This window comes from Oryctolagus cuniculus, chromosome 13 (genome assembly GCF_964237555.1).
Source record: "Oryctolagus cuniculus chromosome 13, mOryCun1.1, whole genome shotgun sequence".
Taxonomy (NCBI): Eukaryota; Metazoa; Chordata; class Mammalia; order Lagomorpha; family Leporidae; genus Oryctolagus; species Oryctolagus cuniculus.
The window spans coordinates 21,896,495-21,917,561 of record NC_091444.1 but is presented as its reverse complement, the minus strand read 5'-3'; the positions used below and the strand labels follow the sequence as shown (position 1 = coordinate 21,917,561).

The following is a 21,067-nucleotide window of genomic DNA, read 5'->3' as shown; positions in this document are numbered from 1 at the left end:
GTCTGTAACTCTGCCTCTCAAATAAATAAAATCTTTGGGAAAAAAAAAAGGAAAGAAAACCCTACTCAAACCACAGCAGCAAAGGGAGAGTAGAGAGTGAGTAGAGCCAAAGAGAAGCAAGCCCAGAATGAAGCTATGGAGAACCTAGACAGGAAAAACCGACAAAGGAACTCCTTAAAGAGAGTCCTAGAGAGTCCTGAATGGTGAAAAGTAACACCAGGAGACAGTGCATCCCTGAGGACAAGGGGAGAAACTATCCCAAGAAAGAGAAAATAGTCAAGGCCAGCATTGTGGTGTAGCAGATAAAGCACCAGCATGCCCTGTGGGCAGGTTCAAGTCCCAGCTCCCTGCTAATGAACCTGGGAAAGCAGCAGAGGATGGTCCAAGTGCTTGGGTCCCTGCACCTGCGTGGGAGACCTGGAAGAAGTTCCTGCTCCTGACTTCCGTCTGACCCAACCCTGGCTGTGGCAGCCATTTGGGTAGTGAAACAGTAGATGGAAAGTATTTATTGGGGCCAGTGTTGTGACGTAGTGGGTAAAGCTGCTGCCTAAGGATGGGAGACCTCAGCATCCCATATGGGCGCTGGTTCAAGTCCTGGCTGCTCCACTTCCAATCCAGATCTCCGCTATGGCCTGGGATAGCAATAGAAGATGGCCCAAGTCCTTGGGCCCCTGCACCCACGGGGGAGACACAGTAGAAGCTCCTGGCTCCTGGTTTCGGATCGGCACAGCTCCGGCTGTTGCGGCCATCTGGGGAGTGAACCAGCAGAAGGATGACCTCTCTCTCTCTCTCTCTCCTCTTATTTATTTCAAATAAATAAACGAAAGCTTGAAAGAGAAAAAGAGTAGTCACGGAACAGATGCCATGTGGAGGCCAGCTAAGACCACAGGTGGGGACCACTCTTGACTCGCACGGGAAATATGAGGTGGAAAAATGGGATGATAACTGTGGACAATTCTTTCAAGACACTGGGCCCACAGAGAAGCAGTTGACGATAGAGGCTTGAGGTGGAAGAACTGAAGTCAGGTTCCTTGGAAAGCAGCAGAGAGGGTGCAGGTAGAGGAAAGAATTACCTCTGAAGTGAGGAAGACACCTCCACCCTGTAACAGGAAGGGGGACGGGGCAGGCAGTGCAGAGCAGGCTGGTACAGAGAGACCTGTTGGCAGGAAATTGATACTGTATCCACTGGGTGATTTCTGCTGTCCCTTGGAAGAGTGGATAAGGAGGAGAGAGTGTAAGGAGGTTAGGAGAGACACAAAGACCAGAGAGAGCTGATAAGGGGGCAGTCATGGAGACAAGCCTAAGCACTGGGACTCCGATCATGGAGGCACGGAACAGCTGCGCTGGGCGGAGCTGATCCCACGGGAAGGGGGCTGTGCAGACGGCAGCGCCTGAACGAAGAGGCCTGGAGACAGAGCAGCTCCGGCAAAAGTCAGACTGCGATCAGCAGAGCAAATGACTGCGTAGCGGCAGAGGAAGCCGCCGTCGGAACCATGAAGTCACGGAACGGAGGAGTCACGGTTCAGGTGAGTCGCCCACAAGGGCACAGCCCTCCATCGGGCGGCAGCAGGGGGTCAGTCAAGGCAGAAGAAAGAAGACTGCGGGGCAGGCGCTCAAATCATGTGTGAAACAGGGGTAGACGGAGGAGATAGTGGTCCTGGAGCCTCTGGGGGATTCTGATCCTCGCACACGTAGTTCTCAGAGCTTCATGAGCTGGGCAACTGATCATCTTAGGTTTCCTAAATCTTAGAGGGGAATAAATGTAGATCTCTTGGAAAGACTCCCCAGGATAACTGGACTTTCCTAACAAATGAAAGGGGCTACATGTTCCTAAATATATCTTAGGCATTGAAGTCACTTTTACGTCAGAAAAATAAATATCCAAGCATTAACCACACACAGCCCTAGAGTCACTCAAATCAAGAAGTTTGGTGTTTGTTTTGTTTTGTTTTGTCAGGATGAATCATCATTCAATGACACATCCTGCTGGGAACCTCCAGCACATCTCCTAACAGGGACCTCTCCTGTGGCTTCAGGTCCTTGACCTCCTGGGTCTCTCCCATCTCACACCTCACCACTGAGCTCAGTCTCTTTCCTACTTAGCAGAAGGATGGAAAATCAAAATCACCAACAGCAAATGTTCGAAGGCAACTCTCTTCGTGGAAATAGAAGTCCCGAGGAAAACAGCTGTGCAGTATCTAACCTCTTCCTCTGATGAACGGGGCGAGATTACGACCAGTGATTTTCCCAACCCTCATGTCAGCTGAGGCATCACACGTCGAGGATCCTGTGCCATCCTCTAGGGAGGGGACAGAGGCAAAGACGGCCTAAATCCGTCTGCCCAGTGTGGACTGAAGATCAGCCCACGGCTGTTTGTTAGCAGTCTGTAGCAAGATAAGTGCAAGAAGCAAGAGTGTTTAGAGGGGTGAGCAGTGTGGCACAGCGGGTTAAGCTGCCACTTGGGATGCCCTCATCCCACATAGGAGTACCTGAAATGGAGTCCCGCCTCTGTTCCCAGTCCACATTCCTGCTAATGCCACCCTGGGAAGTGCAGGTGGCGGCTCAAGTTACTGACTCCTTGCTACCTCATGGAAGACCCGGATGCAGCTACTGGCTCCAGCCCTGGTTGCTATGGGCATTTGGGGAGTGAACCAACAGATGGAAGGTCTCTCTCCATCATTCTCTCCCTCTTTCCCTCTCTCTCTCTCTTTCTCTCTCTCTTTCTCCCACTCTGCCTTCCAAATAAACAACAAAAAATTTTTTTTGAAAAAAGTTTTTAGAGGACCTTACAGTAACTTGACAGAATATTTTTGTAGTTGATAGACCAATTTAAAATGGAGATTATATTTCATATATCTTTATTATATTTTCACTCATTTTCCTAGTAATTCTCTTTACTATTTTATAAAAATGATGATCCATCACAGATTGAAATTTTTTTAAAAAATCTGGTTCTTTGGGCTGATGCTGTGGCTTAGTAGGTTAAGCCTCTGCCTATGGCATCCAATAGGGGCAATGGTTCAAGTCCTGGCTGCTCCATTTACTATTCAGTTCCCGGCTAATGCACCTGGGAAAGCAGGGGAAGATGGCCCAAGTGCTTGGGTCCCTGCACCCATGAGGGAGATCTAGAAGAAGCTCCTGGATCCTGGCTTTGGATCAGCCCAGCTACGGCCCTTGCAGCCACTTGGGGAATGAACCAGTGGATGGAAGGCCGCTCTCTCCCTCTCTCTCCTTGTAACTCTGCCTCTCAAATAAACAAACCCTTTAAAAAAAATCTGGTGCCTAGTCAAAGATATTTGAGAAGGGCAAACGTAGGTAGGACTGCCTGATTTGTTCCTAGCCTCACAGAAGTTCTTAGGCTGGAGGAAAGAGCTAGTGAGACACATGTGGGAGGAAAATTTAGACTAACCCTATGTCAGATCTCCACTCTACCACTTACTGTAGACCTTGCATAAGCCATCCCACCTTAGTTCCCGACCTGAAGGTGAGAATAATAAGCCTTGCCTTGCAGATCTGAGATGAAGTTTACACGAGGTGCAGTGCTGTGAGCCTGATTCAATATCATCTGGTTGAACCCTACCTAGTGCTCCAGCGAGAATCTCGGGCCACACCAATCCGCCACAGGCGCCCCAGCACGGTGGGCACACCCTGACTAGGACGCCTACTGCAGGAAGGCGGGTAGCAACGGACGTGTCGCCTGGTCTCTGCCAAACCTGAAGAGCCAAGTATCCTTATTAGGAAAATGAGGCCGTCACTGTTGGCTCCCATTCCCCCATTCTCTCATGACAAAGAACCTTGAGATCGCTGGGGTCTAGGGGAGCTGGGAATTCACTGCCTCTCACTTGTCCAGCACTGACTTAGCAAAAAGTTTATGATCTTACCTGGCCAATGAGAAAGGAGGAGGGACCGGAGTCCCTCCAGGAACGAGAGCCTGCTGGGAAATATTCTCATTACTCTTAAGAGCAGGGAAACTGGGCTTTTCCTCTGCCTCTCTGTGTTGTCTACACTTGAAGCCTGGAATTGCTGAAGCCATCCTGGGCTCACTCAGCAGAAAACAGGAATAAAGTAGTGGAAAGTCACTGGACCCTGTTGACCTTGTTGACCCCATGAGATGAAGCGGTCCTGGATGAGAATCATCTCAGCACTTTCAGTCTGCGAGATGATCAGCTTCTTTGTGATTACACCACTGTTAATTGGGTTTTCATTTACTCGCAGCCAGAAGTATATACAAAAAAGAGATGTGAGCTATTGGGTTACAAACAGTCCGGCAGCCTCAATCCTGGGGCTTCCCCTACTCCCTGCTTCTGAGCAGCTGAGTCACTTCTGACTCATCCAGCGAACCCCAAATCTTTGAAGGAGCTGGGGAGGCAAGGAGTCCATCCCCTTTCACCAGGACATAACTCCTGGCTTTCAGCAAGTTCCCTGGCCCATCTTCCTCATCAGCTTTAGCTAAGGAAGCCGGAGCTTTACAGAGCTAACTGCGGGCTTGGAGGCTGGGAATAAAAGGCGTGGCGTGCACCTGCCTGGGTCCCCGGCCTCGTCTGCTTCTCCCACAGGTCCTCGCATCACCGTTCATCCCCTGAAGTGGATCCTCCTCTCCAGGCCTCTCCCATCCTCCAAGGGCATTTCCAGCCCCTCCTCTTTGGGAATCCCTCCACCCCAGAGCAAGACCATTCTCTGCACGGCACACATGGCTGCGGGGTGATATTTGGCAAGGCTCTGCCTTCTTTACTGACCCCCATGAACTTGACATTGCCCCTCAAAACCTAACCACTGCACCTTGGAGGGCAGGGATGAGTGCAGCCCTGTGTCCCCAACAGTGCCCAGCACAAAGAAGCATTAAGCAAATGCCCAAGCTCAACCGAAAAATAAACTTCCCCATAGTCATAAAATCACAGGCTGTCACTCCCAAAGGTTCCCTTGTCACACTGTCACCCGTGGCGACCCTGCAGATGGACACCTGGCTCAGACTTCGGTGTTTGCACTGAGGCGCAGCTCATTATTTTGGGTGCCACCAGTTTCATTTCTGCTCAGCTCCTTATTGAAAAGTTCTTTCAATTTTACTATCAACCCCAAATTTCTTTCCCTATGACTTGCTTTCAAATTACAGTTGTGCTTTCGGGAATAAGATAGAATAATAGGGGCTAGAATTGTGGCATAATGGGTTAAGCCACCACCTGCAGTGCTGGCGCCCCATTGGAGCGCTGGTTGGAGTCCCCACCACTCCGCTCCCATTCCAACTCCCTGCTAATGCACCTGGGAAAGCAGTAGAAGCTGATCCAAGTGTTTGGGACCCTGCCACCCATGTAGGAGACCCATATGGAGTTCCTGGCTCCTGGAATCAGCCTGGCTCAGTCCCAGCCATTGCAACCACTTGGGGAATGAATCAACAGATGACAGAGCTCTGTCTGTCTCTCCCTCTCTGTCACTCTGCCTTTCAAATAAATGAATCTTAAAAAAAAAAAAAAACAGAATAGAATAATATATTCCATTTCCAACATGACAGCCCTGCAAATATTCAAGGTCGCTATTCTAGCCATTCTAATTCTTCATTTCTCCACAATAATTCTTCAGTACTTAGCTTATTCTGTAAAAGGGGTGCTTTCTAGAACATTTTCCGTATTTCTTGTATGCACTCCAATTAGCCATATCTCTCTGAAAACGGAGCCATTCATTCAACAAATATGAGCACTTCCTGCACGCCAGGCTTGCAACAGAGAATCAAATGAAGAACTTGCAATCCAGGAGGCAGAGATGGGGAACAAAGTGTGTGGAGTCCAGGCATCGCCCAATGCCGAGGCTGCCAATCACACACGGCACATCAGTTTCAGCACACAGACTCCCGCAACGTGGAAGACGAGCCACTGACAAGAGCAGGCTAACTAGGCCAGGAAAGAACTCCCCAAAAGAAAGGACATTTTTGCTGAACCTAAAATCTGAGTTTCAATGAATTAGGCAAAGTAAGAGAGGAACTGTGTGCAGGGAGGAGGAAAGGGAGGGGCAGAGAGAAAGCAGAGGGAAGAAAGAGACGTGAGGCTTGCGAGCTGAGCAGGCACCGGAGCAGGCAGTCGCTGGTGGGCCACGTGAGGGAGGCTGACTCACATCCTGGAGAGGCTGGGGATACGCAGCGGCCATACATGACCCTCTTTGCACTGTGGCTGTGATACGAAAAGTGAGTTGGAGGCGACAAAGGCCTCAGGCTGGGAGACCAACTCAGAAGCTGCTACTCTAACCCAAGCCAAAACCGGAACACCAGACAGTGCTCTGAACCGAGGTCGTGGCAACGGGAATGAAGAGTGAATTCCACAGACACACTTGGGAGCTAGTTCAAACGTGGAGTCCATCCGATTCGGTGCCTGGCTGGAGGAGGGCAGGGAAGGACGTCTTGGACACGTGTGCAGATGGCGGTGCTGTCTGCTGAGACTGGAAACCTCAGGGGAGACCTAGGTTTTCAAGAGGAAGATGAAGAGCTCCATGTTGGATACGCTTAGTTGGGATAAGCTAAGTAGAGGCGTCTAGGGGCCGGCGCTGTGGCGCACTAGGTGAATCCTCCATCTATGGTGCCAGCATCCCATATGGGTGCCGGTTCTATTCCCGGTTGCTCCTCTTCCAATCCTGCTCTCTGCTGTGGCCCAGGAGGGCAATAGAATATGGCCCAAGTGCTTGGGCCCCTGCACCTGTGTGGGAGACCAGGAAGAAGCTCCTGGCCCCTGGCTTCAGATCGGCGCAGCTGCGGCCGTAGCGGCCATCTGGAGAGTGAACCAACAGAAGGAAGACCTTTCGGCCGGCGCCGTGGCTCAATAGGCTAATCCTCCACCTTGCGGCGCCGGCACACCGGGTTCTAGTCCCGGTCGGGGCGCCGGATTCTGTCCCGGTTGCCCCTCTTCCAGGCCAGCTCTCTGCTATGGCCAGGGAGTGCAGTGGAGGATGGCCCAGGTGCTTGGGCCCTGCACCCCATGGGAGACCAGGAGAAGCACCTGGATCCTGGTTCCTGCCATCGGATCAGCGCGCTGCGCCGGCTGCAGCGGCGGCCATTGGAGGGTGAACCAACGGCAAGGGAAGACCTTTCTCTCTCTGTCTCTCTCACTGTCCACTCTGCCTGTCAAAAAAAAAAAAAAAAAAAAAAAAAAAAAAAAGAAGGAAGACCTTTCTCTCTGTCTCTCCCTCTCACTGTCTGTAACTCTATCTCTCAAATAAAATAAATAAAAGTCTTTAAAAAAAAAAGTAGAGGCATCTAATTGGATGGCAAGAGACAGTTCCACAAGACTCTGTCGTCATCAGGATATAAATGGTAACTGCAGCCTTGGGAGAGGAAATCAGCTCACTCAGCAAAGAACAATAATAATGACGATAATAACAATACATAGAAGGAGAAGACACTTAAACCACCGAGAAACACAGCATTTCATGGCTGGGTTGAGGACGGGCTACCAGCAATGGCGACCAAGAAAGAACAGCCAGAAAGGTAAAAGGAGAAGGGAGAGTGTGACGTCCTGGAAGCCACAGGAAGCAGAAGGAGCCGAGCACTGCAGAGATCCCTGACTGTGCCTGCCTAGGCCGTGACGGTCCCCTTCCTTCTCAGGGGGCCTCATGACACCACCACAGTGCAGGGCCCGGCCGCAGCTGCACCACGGTGCTGGCCATACTGAGTGCCGTCAGCTGAACTGTGTCTCCCAGAAGTTACATGCAAGTCTCAACCCCACCCTCACCCCCACCCCACCAGTATCTGCGAATGCAACCTTATTTGGACACAGGGTTTCTGTAGCTTTCATCAAGTCAAAGTGAGGTCATACTGGATTGCGGGTGGGTGCTTGTAACAAGTCCAGAAATTTGGATACAGAAGCTGGAACACACAGGAAACACGAGCATGTGCAGGCAGAGGCGGAGGTTGGGGCTGCATCGCCACAGCCAGGGATTGCCAGCGATCCCCAGAAACCAGCAGAGGCAAGAGGACTCTGCCCCTGAGCTTTCTGCTGACTCTGAAGTGGTGGACTTCTAGCCCCCAGGACGGGGAGAGCATTTACTCCTGTTGTTTGAAGCCACCTAGCGTGTGGGGCTCTGCCTCAGCATTGTCCTTGGGGTCACCTAACATCCCAGTCTCCTTGATCTGAACACGACCAAGTTTCCTCATCCTCACCTTGCATTGCACTCCAAAGCTTTTAAATTAAGTTTACTACTTATACCTGCTTTACTCTAGGTACTCTGGAATGCTGATCTAGCTTTTCTATTATTTTTATTTATTTGAGAGACAGAGAAAGACAGCTCCCATCTGCTGGTTCACTCCCCAGATGCCCACGATGCACTGGACTGAAGCTACCGCTGTGAGCCAGGAACTCAATCCAGGTCTCCCACAGCAGAGGCGGCAACCCAATCACTGAGCCATCACTGCTGCCAGACAATCATGAACCAAGGTCATAGGACATCACATATCGGTCAAGGTTCTTCTCCCAGCTAGACATAATAGACAGTTACGTCTTATCACAAATCGATCACATAAGACCTTCTCCGATGCCTGGTGAAATCCGGATACACCAAGTCTACTGGAAATCCAGATGGGCCAGTCCAATAACCACATGAAACCAGCACCTTGTCTTGACCAGGATGGTCTCAAAGCTGCCCTCTGCACCACGCCGGCCGTGTGCAGAAGTGGCCGTTCGTGTTGAGTGACTCCATTCCTCTGCCCTAGGCAGCGTGCCCTGCCCATGCTGCCTGCTCTGCCTGCACCTTGGCCTTCAGGTCAGAGACTGTGTCTCTCGGGCGGGACTTCGCAGCACCTCTGAAATCTGACTCAGCTGCCACACCCACCACCTCCTCCTGACCCGGCATCTCCCTCTGCTCAAACTCAACAGGTGTCGTCCACAACCCAGGCAGGAGGCTCCCTGTCCCCTCCCTGGTGACTCTCTACAGGCTCCCACTCGTTGGTTTGGTAACCTAGCATTCACTCCACTCTGAAAGCAGAAAGCAGCCACCAGGAGCCTTCCACGTGGAAAGTGGGTGTGCGCAGGGCCCTGGGAAGCCAAGGTGCATGCGTATCAGGAGCCCTTCTCTGTGTGAGACTAGAGGTCACCAAAGCTGAAACCTGCTGGCCAGGTGGCGGAACAAATGGACCGCCATGTTTTTTGCCAGCAACCAAAGCTGTGTGTGAAATGTTGGCTACAGAGAGGAACGAGGGTGGGGAGGTGAGTACCTGTTGGTAGCAACCCCTTCCCTTCACCCCTGGGTGGCAGCTCCCTTGGGCCTGGGCGACTCCATAGGTAGGTTTATTTGACTGTTGATTTTGCTGTACTGGACACTTCTTTTCCCTCCCTTCCCCATAGCACATACCAACCCTCTCCTCCCACCCCTCTTTTTGACAGGACAAAATACCATGAATGAATAAAGACATATTAGAACTGGAAAACCAAGCAGGGAGTCCCCGGCCGGAACCCTCGCACCTTCCCTCCTGTATTCTGAATTAAAAGGCTTCACTCTTCATATTGTCTTTGCTGGGCACAGAATGAAAGAAAGGAGAATACTCAAACGATTTCATTTTTTTTTTCTCAGATTTTCTGAAAAGCTACTTAGGAGATGAATTAGATCACAAATGTTTAGAACTAAAGAGTTAAGGTAACATTGGATGCTGTAACACACAATAGGAGTTCATTGTCACTCCCAAAAAGAATACAAATTGGGGTGAGGGGTCAGCGCAGCAGAGGGAGGCAGGGAGAGGAACAGGCAAGGAGTCCATTGTATGCGGTCACTCATGCTGATGGCCTCTGAGCACTGCTCACCCCTCTGCACAGGACGGACCCTGAGCACCCGGAATGTCAGGACTGATGACGCCGCACTGGCACCAATCAGGTATGAAAAGGTTCTTGTTGTTTTAAAGATTTTATATTATTTATTTGAAAGACATAATTACAGAGAGAGGGAGAGAGAGAGAGAGGTCTTCCATCTGCATTTGGGTTCACTCTCCAAATGGCTGCAATGGTCGGAGCTGGACCCATCCGAAGCCAGGAGCCAGGAGCTTCTTCCAGATCTCCCACATGGGTGCAGGGCACCAAGCACTGGGGCCATCCTCTTCTGCTTTCCCAGGCCACAGCAGAGAGCTGGATCGGAAGAAGAGCAGCTGGGACTGGCACCCATATGGGATGCCGGCACTGCTGGCCGGGGCTGTAACCCGCTGCGCCACAGGAAAAGGTTTTTAACGCACATTATGAGTCCTTCCCAGGGAGAGCAGAGCAGGCTCCCGAGGACGTCCAAAAACTAGCGTCAGAGAGCGTAAGGAAGGGGTGGTGGTGTGGGTTTCATGGTGGTGCAGGCGCGGGCAGGGTGAAGGATGCCAGGTACGAGCTGGGACTTGCATGGCTGGAGCTCCCTGCTGGTGCCAAGGCTGGAGTGCTCGGGCTTTCCCGTCAGCCTCCGGGGGCAGAAGCCTAACACGTGAGGAGGCTTTGAAACGTGTCAGCAAACTTGAGATCGTCAGACGCTATCACTTTGCTACCGCCATGCCTGGTTTCCAAGGTTGCCTTGGATGTTGGCTTGCAGCCAAAAGTCGAAAACAGAGGTTGAGGATTGCATGGGTTGCTTTACTAGCTCAGGACTGGGGCTGGTGGGTGCATCCCTTCTGCCCACGTCCCAGTAGCTAGACCCAAGTCACCAGATGCCAAGGGCCTGGGAAATGTCACTTCCCAGCAACCGCCACGGAAGGGGCTGGAATCTTCCGCTTTCTCTAACACACGCGAGTAGCCATGGATCCAGGCCTTGCAGAGCCCAGAGCTTGAATAATCTGGAAGCTGCCTTTCGTACACAAATTACAGGTACAGATACGAAATCAGACAAGAGTCCTTGCTGTCACAGTCCTGACGTTCCAGGCACGTTGGCTTCACCGTGAAGTTATTCCAGGATGACCCCCAAGAGGCCAGCCCCAGCCGCCACCCATGCTCACTGGGGATGACTCAAGACAGACACGTGGTTGCCTCCTTTGGTGGTGGTTGGGGGCGGGGTGCAGGAGGCGGAGCTCCTGGGATGGGCAGCCTCAGCTCCAGAGTTCATGGAACTCTAGGCGAGACCCCGTGACAGCAATCACAAACTTGCCATGAGAATCGGGACTGTTCCATTCTTTGCTGGTGAAACAGATCTACTCTTACCTCTTCGCAACCACAACACCTGGGGCCACGACTTTCTCTTGGTGCTTGCTCTGTGTGTTAGCTACTCAGATGGTCAGGGCAGGGGCACTTTGCAAGCAAAAGCTGTGCAGGGTGCAGCGTGACAAATAGTACTTGGTGTTCTGTGGTTTCTGAAAGCTAGAGAAACACCAGCGTCCCTTTCTGGGCCACCAGCCCTGAGCCCCTGAGACTCCAAGATGCCATCCCTCCACCTGGCCTTGGATATGCCCGGTTAGGGGCACAAGATGCGCCCACACACAGCCCCGCATAACTCCCCCTGTCGGCCCCAGGAGGTGGAGCCGCACCCCAGCCACCACTGTGCTGCCCTCCTTGGAGCAGGAGACAAGTGCCTGGCCACCTGCAGGGTTTAGCTCTACCAGGCTTCACTGGGCAAGGGCGTCTGGCCATACACACACCTCTCCTCACAGTCCCATTTCCCTTTCTTAAAAGATTTATTTACTTATTTGAAAGGCAAATTACAGAAAGAGAAGGAGAGGCACAAAGAGAGATCTTCCATCCCACAGTTCACTTTCTAAATAGCTGCAATGGCCAGGGCTGGGTCAGGCTGCAGCCAGGAGCCAGGAACTCCACCTGGGTCTCCCATGTGGATGTCAGGGGCCCAAGCACTTGGGCCATCCGTTGCTACTTTCCCAGGCGCATCAGCAGGGAGCTGCGTCTCCACTGGGGAAGGAGAAGCCGGTGCAGGCAGCAGGCAGGTTCAAAGCTCACCTGCTCCAGGAGGCCTTTCCTGTACCATCCCAGGGCTCTGGGACCCACTCCCAGCCCCAGGTGAGCACGCTCTGCTTCTGGGCCACAGCCTTCGGCACGCACTCCCACAGCGCCTGTGCTGTTCTGCACACAGCTGTGAGGTCAGAGGAGGAAGGGCTCCGTCCTGTGCCGAGGACAAGACGCCAGCAGGTCCCTGCCCACCTTCCACACGCAGCTGAGGGCCTGCATGTAAGACCGGCCCACGTCCCTGGACCTTCTATCCCAGCCCTCACACGTCAGGAAGTTCAGAGGTGTTTGACCAGATCTGTGGGGGAAATGTAAGCCTGGAAACTTTTTGCAGGTACAGGATCCTTCAATAAGAATGATTTCAAAACTACAGCCCTGAATTCAGCGGTATAGTAACCAGAGTGAGGAGTCGGGGACGGGAAGGCGGAGGGCAGTTTTAAATAAGGCAAGAAGGGTGGTGGGCTCATTCTCCCACCACTGACAGGACCCGGGGGTGGGGGGTACAGATGTGGAGACTGAGCAGATGTGCAGGAGGCGGGGCTCCAGGCCACACTCTGCCCCCGCAGCTCCACCCTGAGTCGTCTCGGCCCGTGAGCGGAAGGGGCCGGGTTCTGAGCCGCAGACTACACACGGCTGCCCTCACGTTTCCTCCCAATCAGCCCCAATCTCCGCGGCCTCCTTGGCGGGAATATAACCTGGTGGTTTTCTTGGTCAAATTCTTATAAGCGACAAGAATGCTACCCGCCCCCCACCCCAAAACCTGGGCCTGCTGAATTCTGGCAACTGTGGGAGGAACGCGGGGGCGTTCGTGGAACCAGGGCTGGGGCTCATGGGCTCCAGCGCCTTCTTGAGACCACGAGCACGGGGTTTTGAGAGAAACACTGTGACTCACGCTCACCGCACCGTCTTCCCATCATCCTCCCTCGGACCCTGGGGCCACACTGCCGGCCGACCCCAGAGCCCCTCTGAGTCCCTCCTAGCGCCTCCCAGCAGGCCGGCACCTCAGCAAGGCCAAGGGGGCCGTCCGCGGAGTTCCTTCTAGCCCCCCGAGTCGGGCCCAGCTCGGGACAGAGGGCTGGTCCCCACTGTCACAGAGCAGCCATCTGGGAGAGAGAAGCCAGGAGGCGACCGGGCAGGGGAGGGCGTGGAGACCCTCAGTCCTGACTCCAAACCCGCACGCAGGAAACGGAGCTGCTCCCACTGGCACAGTGACAGAGACGAGACCACACGACGACAGCCAGTGCCAACCCAGGGCCGGCTAAGGCTTCCACACGATCGCCTTACATGGTGTGTACTCCTCACACCTCGCAGGAAGTACATGGGAAATGGTTATTAGGAAAACACTAGGTGGTACTTCCATGTTTCGGAACCAACTTAAACTGTTCCTTTAATTCTGTCTTCCATGAACTTTCTCAAGCGTTAATTGTCAAGTTCTCCAAGAAGCAGGTGGAAGAATGGGGTGAAACTTGCAAGGGTCTTGTTGGTGGAAACAGCTGAGAAGGCGGAAGTGCACCCCAGGCGGAGGACCCCGCACTTCCCAGAGCGACGGGGACTCCCTGGGAGCCACCGCTGGGGTCCTGGTGCTCCTGGTGCTACTGGCACAGCTGTGGCTTGGTTTCCCGGCTGCATCCAGCCATTGGCTGGGAACAGACAGAGGAAGTGGAGCTTCCACATAAACACAACCATGGATCTCAGAGCACGGCAGCTGGGGCCCTGCAGCAGGGGGTCTGTAAGGCACGTTCTCAAGCGCACCTCAAAAATGATCCCGAGCTGGGGCCAGCACTGTGGCATAGAAGGCAAAGCCACCATCTAAGACACCAGCATCCCACAGGGCCACCGGTTCAAGGCCTGGCTGCTCCACTTCCAGTCCAGCTCCCTGCTAATGCACCTGGAAAAGCAGCAGAGGATGGCCCAAGCCCTTGGGCCCCTGTACCCATGTGGGAGACTGGGAAAAAGCTCTGGGCTCCTGGCTTCAGCCTGCCCCAGCCCCAGGCCATTGCAGCCATTTGGGGAGTGAGCCAACAGGTGGAACAACTCTGTTTCTCACTGTAACTCTTTCAAATACATAAATATTTTCTTTAAAAATTATCCCCATTTTACTAGCTGATAAGCTGAGGCTGGGAGAGGGCAAGTGGCCACCAGTAGTTTGAACTCAGACTAGCCTAGTCACGTCAAAGCCTTCTCCCATGCAGTGTCCTTCAAATTCAGTAACCAGTAAAGGGTTGGACACACACTCAATGTCCATATGAGGTCCTGCACGGTCAGAAAAAATGCCTGCTTGTGTCCTAGGTCCACCACAACACCCAGGACCCTCAGCAGGAGCCACCTCCTCCACGCTGTGCCCTCCATGCTATCCCTAACCATGAGCCCCCCTCTCCCAGCACCCTCCGGAATCAGCCCTAGGTCAAGGTCATCTGCCAGCTCTGCAGTGTTCCCGCAGCCTGGGGTCAGGTAGCCGGCTCACCATCAAACACCAGCAAGAGGCTGAACAGGCTGAAGCCCAGATTTCGTCTTTGAGCCATTCTGCCTACATGCCCAAAATATATGCAAATGACCAGACCGAGTGAGCAGAGCCACTAACGCGGGGAGAGGCAGAGGAATCCCCTTGCTCCTCGCTGGGCCTGATTTTCCCAATAGCCCACAGTGCGGCCAAGGGTATGAATCTATCACTTTGGGGAAGTGCCTTCAATGCCCTCTTGCTCTCAGAGGACTTTTCCATCCCCAGATGGCCCCACTGTGGACAGCAAGGCTCCTCATGGGCCTGTCACTCAGAACACGCTGTGCAAGATGCATTCATTCATAAATCCCTGCTACTGTCCCTAAAACCTAAAATGTATAGACCCTCAGATCTGGCTGTTCCACTTCTGGGGATTTACAGTTCAGAAATGCACTCGTGTTCACAGATCTTGTACAGATACCTGCAGCATCTATGCCAATACTAGAAAAAGGGGGGAGGGCGCACACAGAGCCATCGGCAGATAGTTCAATAAATTATGGCACAGCCACACTATGGAAATACGCTGCCACTACTAAAAAAAAAAAAAAAAAAAGGATGATCCCCTGACTTGCGTCTTGGAACCTCACTGAGATCCCGAGGTTTAAAGAGCAAGTGCAGGGCAGGTGCTGGCACTGGATGGGATGCACACATTCCACATGGGAGTGTCCTCTCCACGGGATTCCAGCTCCCTGCAGCAGCCATGGCTCAAGTAATCAGCTTCCTGCCACGCCCGAGCGAGGCCTGGATTAAGTGCCCAATTGTCAGCTTAGGACTGGTCCAGCCCCAGCTGTTGCGAGGCGGGTCAGCAGATGGGAACTCGCTCTTTCTCTCTCTGCCTCTCAATAATAAAACAAATAAATCATAAAAAAGCAAGAGCAAGTGCTTAAAGAGCAGGAAGAGTGGGAATAAACTACTGAATTCACGACAAAATGGCTGAGGGTAAATTTTGCTGTATTTTATCACAATTTTTTAAAGCCAAGTGATAGAACAACATGCCTAATGATTCCACTTGTTCCTGTTACAAACTTCAAGGAGATTTCTCAGCTGTGTTTATAAGCAGTTATCTATTTAAATAAATTAATAGAACATGGGGGATTAGAAGCAAGCTGTTCGAAGGAGCTATTTCTGGAACAGGAATCGGCAGTTGGGTGAGGAGAGGCTATCAAAAGGAACTTTCACACCTGACTGTGTGTCTAGATAATTCTATGTGCGTGTGACTTCCATAATGTTTGAATTACTGAGATGACTGCAGTTAATTTTGCTTTGGATGAATTCATCCAACAGATGCGGAGCACCTACTCCAGCCTGGATAAGCAGATCAAGCTGGGTTTCTCACGGCCCGTCGTCTTCTGCCTTGCCCACTGGCCCCAAGCAGCCTGCCCACGCCCCCTCCTGTGGGCAGGCAGGCGGCTGAGAAGTGGGCTTCCGGTCTCACTCCAGAGACCATTTGCTCAGAACAGGTTAATGACCAGAAAGAGCGCCAGCTGCATGCCAGAAACCCGAGGGCCCCCTAGGAGTCCTACCAAACCCAGATGGCTCTCCCACGGCCCCAGCTGAGACTGTGGTTTCTCTGAGAACCTCTGCCTGGTGAATTCAGAACCACAGGTCTCCGGGCCAGAGGGTGAGGGCTGGGAGAAGGCGGCTCATTCCGAAACTTGAGGCCTCTCTACCCCGAGAGGCTCGGCCGTCTGAGGAACAGGGGGGCACAGCTGCCCGGCTGGGGCAGGAGCCGGGTCACAGCCTCCAACAGCAGTGGCCTTGATCGGTGGCTGCACCGGCCAGGGCGCCCGCTTGCATAGTCGGGCTCCAGGAAACACTGCTGCCTTGGGATCAGAGAGGTTAAGGCCAGTGCCAGGTCACACAGGGCCTAAGGGGCAGAACGGAGTGGGGGGCAGGGTCCAAGGGGGAAAGGCCTGAGCCGGTATTTCACTTGCAAATCCTGGCCGTGCTGTGTGTAGGAAACTTGACTGTCCCTGAGAGTAAGAAAGTGATGCAAATGAACGCATTTGCATGGCATCCCTGGCCCCTCAGAGAGGCCCAGACCCCCAGGTCCTCGGCCCCCTTGACCCTTACCTTCTGAGCAGGAGAAGCGGTAAATCCAAGATGACCCCGTGTTTGAGGTGCTGGCATGCTGGACACGCACAGGACAGGAGGCCCCCAAGGGCTTCAGGCTTTGCACGCCGCCTTGCATGGGCAGGGTGGCGGCAGGAGAGTAGTCGAGAGGCCTTGGCTTTTCCGCGGCAGCAGCCAGAGGAGTAAGGGGGACCCTGACAGCCCCAGGAGGGCCCCCAATTCCAGGTGATATCATACTGGTCCATAAGGATTTGTAAAATGCAGGACTAATGGCAAACTACCCAAGTGTAAGACGTACGTTTGCGAGGGTTTTAAAAAATTCAGTGAACCAAAAACCAAATGGGAAATCCCCATCAGAGGACGCCCCCAGACTGCAGCTCTGTGGAGAGAAGGGGCAACAGCACGATAGAGAGGCGTCCAGGTTGGAGAAGCTGGGCAGAAAACACCGAGGGGGGGCAGCAGACTATGGGTAGAACCATGGGGTCAAAGGTCAAGTTCAAGAGCTCAGCAGACCAGAAGCCGAGGGCTGAACCCAGACTCAAAGGCGGCAGGCTGCGGCTCCTGCAGTGGGAACCCAGCACGGAACTCTCCACTGCCCACTCGGCCGCTGGGCGCCGGCGTGGACTAGGGCTGTGGGCAGCCCTCCCAGCCCCCTGCTCTTGCACCAGAAGCTCCCTCCCAGAATGCAAATGCCAGGCCACGCCCGACACTGAACTTCCCGTCCTCACCAGTGTCTCCCCGAAGTCTCGCACACTGCACAGGATCCAGCACACACTTGAGCTCCTCCCGGGCAGTGGCTGATGTTGCCTCACCAGAGAGACCCAAGCACTGACCCTGGGGGAAGTGGCTGGCCCGGAGCTTCGGCGTGGCCCCTCCTTGCCACCCCCACACAGCGCATCTCCCACTTTCCTGAGTCTGGCACAGCCCCAGGGAGTCCCGGGTAGGGTAGGGCTGATACCCCCAACCCCGAGGCATGAACAGGAGAATCCAGAGTGTTTCCTTTGACCTCAACACGGCCATGGAGGACACTCCAGCACTGGAAGTTTCTCAGGTGTTCAGGCCTGTGGAGGTAGGGACAGGAGGGACAAGGCCACTCACTGTTGCAGGCAGACGCCTTGTGCAGGGAGAGGCGGAGGAATCCCCTCACCATCTCCTGAGGGCAGGATCAGGATCTAGCACTTGGTCTGTTTGCCCAAAGCACAAGTGGAGAGGAAGTGTCTGGGGATTTGGTCTGCTGTGCTGGGCATCATCCCACACTGCTCTCAGTGCAGGGACAGAGCTGGAGCCTGGTGTCAAACCCAGCTGGCCCTGCCCCGGGGTGGCTGGGGCCTCTCCCATCAGGAAGCCCAAGGAAGAAGCATCTGTGTTCTCAGGGGCTGAGGACAGAGGCTGCCTGGACAGCCTCCACCCTTGGGCAGGCAGCCTCATCCCTCTGGCAGGGTTTGAGCCAGGCAGCCACTTTCCCCAGCCTCCCGCTGTGCTCTTGAATACCTGTATTTCCTTCACACCTTGCACTAGCAGGAGACCCACCCAGACCTGTGCTTTTCCTGTTTCCAACACCCCCTCCCCCTCAAGCTCAGGGCAGAGGCTGGGCTCAGCCTCACCACACCACTGGACACCAACCTGGAGGCTGGGCCTGCACTCGTGGGAAAGGCCACGAGGCATTTGACCCAGCATGCCACCCAACTCCTCAAAAAGCCTCAGGGCCTGGGAACAGCACCCCCACTGCACAGGAAAATAAACTTTTCTGGGGGGTGGGTCTCCAGCCCCTCCCCCAACTCTCTCGGCCCTCCCTTATCAAGAGTGCTTCCATGGGGCTGGTGCTGTGGCATAACGAGTAAAGCCACTGCCTGCAGTGCCGGCATTGCATATGGGCACTGGTTCAATTCCCAGTTGTTCCACTTCCAATCCAGCTCTCTGCTATGGCCTGGGAAAGCAGTGGAAGATGGCCTAAGTCCTTGGGCTGCTGTATAGAGACCCGGAAGAAGCTCCAGGCTCCTGGCTTTGGAATGGCCAGCTCCAGCTGTTGCGGCCATTTGGGGAGTGAACCAGTAGATGAAGACCTCTCTCTCTGCCTCTGCCCCTCTGTAACTCTGCCTTTCAAATAAATAAATAAATAATCTTTTTAAATAAAAAAAGAGTGCTTTCAGGGGCTTTTTTTTAAATTTATTTTTATTTATTTGAAATACAGAGGTACAGAGAGAGGTAGAGACAGAGAGTTCTTCCATCCACTGGTTCCACAAGAGCTGGAGCTGAGCCGATCTGAAGTTAGGAGCCAGGAGCTTCTTCTGGGTCTCCCATGTGGGTGCAGGGGCCCAAAGACTTTGGCCATCTTCTACTGCTTTCCCAGGCCATAACAGAGAGCTGGATCAGAAGTGGAGCAGCCAGGACTCGAACCGGCACCCATATGGGATGCCGGCACTTCATGCTAGAGCTTTAATCTACTGTGCCACAGCGCCAGCCTCCAGGGGCTTCTTAACAGAACCCAACTAGTGTGTGACCTTGGCCAAGTCCACTTCTCTGGGCCTGAGCTCCCTCGTGGGGAAGAGCAGAGGCTGAGCTGAGCTGACGACGCGAAGGACAAGAACCAGGCAGGTGCCCAGGGGTGTCCACAGCCCTTTATGCCTCCCCCCGCAAGCTGGAGGCTGCCTGTAGGGACACACATTTCCAGTGCCCTCCAGTGGGGAGTCTGGGCAGGAGGTGGCTGAGCTCCCACTAGAGATGGGGAAGTCACAGCCATGCACGAGGAAGGCCGGGGAGCGGGGACGCACTGGGCATTCACCCCCGTGCCTCCCCTGAAAGCCAGGCCCACCTCACTGCCACCCACACGTCCTCCGGAGCTGGGCTAACCCAGGCAGGCGAGGAGGCAAAACACAGGGATCTGCGTCGAGGTGGCTGCAGCAGCAGGCTGGATCCCAAAGACACTCTCGTTCCAGGACCTGAGGGTACAGGACCTCACCTGGCACCTGGCACCCCACCCATGGAACAGGAGGCAAGAACTTGAGATGGGGAGATTTTCCTGGATTATCTGGGTGGGCCCAATCTCATCCCACCCATCTTTAAGAGATTCCAGGAGCTGCAGCTGTGGTGTAGTGAGCTAAGTAAGCCTCCACCTGCGGCGCCAGCATCCCATATGGACACCGGTTCTAGTCCCAGCTGCTCCACTTCCAATCCAGCTCTCCGCTATGGCCTGGGAAAGCAGTGGAGGATGGCCCAAGTGCTTGGACCCCTGCGCCCACGTGGGAGACCCAGAAGAAGCTCCTGGCTCCTGACTCCAGATTGGCTCAGCCTTGGCCATGGCAGCCATTTGGGGAGTGAACCAATGGATGGAAGACCTTCCTAAGAGTCTCTCCCTCTCTCTGTCTGTAACTCTACCTCTCAAATAAATAAATAAAATCTTAAAAAGAGAGACTCCAGGACAGGTATTGCCACACGGCAGGTTAGGCCCCCACCCCCACCCCACCCCCTGCCTGCATCTCATATCAGGGTGCCTGGCTTGTCCTGGATCCACTGCCTCCAATCCAGCTTCCTGCTAATGCATCATGGGAAGGCAGTGGATGATGGCCCAAGTGCTTGGACCCCTGCCACCTATGTGGGAGACCCAGATGGAGTTTCAGGTTCCTAGCTTAGGCCTGGCCCAGCCCTGGCTGTTGCAACTATTTGGGGAGTGAACCAGTAGATGGAAGATCTTTGTCTCTCTCTCTGTTAATTCTGCCTTTCAAATAAAATAAATAAATGTTGAGATGAGGTAGAGGGTAGAGGGTAGAGGGTAGAGGGTAGAGGGGGGGGGGGAGAGAGAGAGAGAGAGAGAGAGAGTCTGACTCCTTTCTGGCCACAGGAGGGTCTGTGAGACACGAGGTTGCTGGCTTCAAAGATGGAGAAAGCGGGACCCTCCCACGCCTGACCCCACACCTGCGCCGTGTTAGGCCTCTGCATCGGGGCGGCCACTGCCCCGCGGCCTTCAGTGACAGCGGCTCTGAGGACTCCCTTCCCAACACCTTTCCCTCCATCTCACACACAGACCAAACAGCCGGATTCTCGAAAGGCAAACCCCCACTCTGCTTAATTCTGAGCCCGGGTTTCTAGAGCAACGCACGGTCTCTAGGTGGGACCAACCTCAGCCACCCACCGGGAGTCATGAGGGGGAAGCCACGGGGCCTCTCTCCCCATGAATTGGGCACGGGCGCTGTGACGGCTTTGGAGACCGAGGGGGCAAATGAGCAAGCCTTCCTCCGGGGGTCGGGGGCACCCAGGTCTCAGGACCCACACCAAGGGCTGTGTGGCCTCCACACCTCGCCGCACCCTCTCGCTGGCCATCACTCATTACATGGGGACAAACACCCTCCTGGTTGGCATTTCTGTCCTAACAGCCTGAGGACCACAAAAGAAAGTGCAGGTGACAGGATCTAGGATGTGCTATTCCCTGGCCCGCCGGGGAGGGAGCCGCGGAGGTCGGCAGGCCAGCCGCGTGCCCAAGTCAACTCATCACCCAGTGACGCCAAGCCGCCCAGCTCTGCGCCCAAACTTCCATCTGCATCCACTGAGGTCTGTTCCAGTTGGAGGTGCTGTGGTTTCTGCTGGACCCCATCGCCCCCTGCTGGAATTGTTAAGTACT

At 54.0% G+C, this 21,067-nt stretch overlaps 1 long non-coding RNA gene across 1 annotated transcript; it reads left to right on the top strand.

Moving 5' to 3' along the window:
• Positions 1-783: 783 nt before the first annotated feature.
• LOC127483527 (uncharacterized) lies at positions 784-5,469 on the top strand. Its single transcript, XR_007909891.2, has 2 exons — positions 784-1,526; positions 1,958-5,469. It is a non-coding gene; the product is annotated as an uncharacterized lncRNA (long non-coding RNA).
• The last annotated feature ends 15,598 nt before the right edge of the window (positions 5,470-21,067 follow it).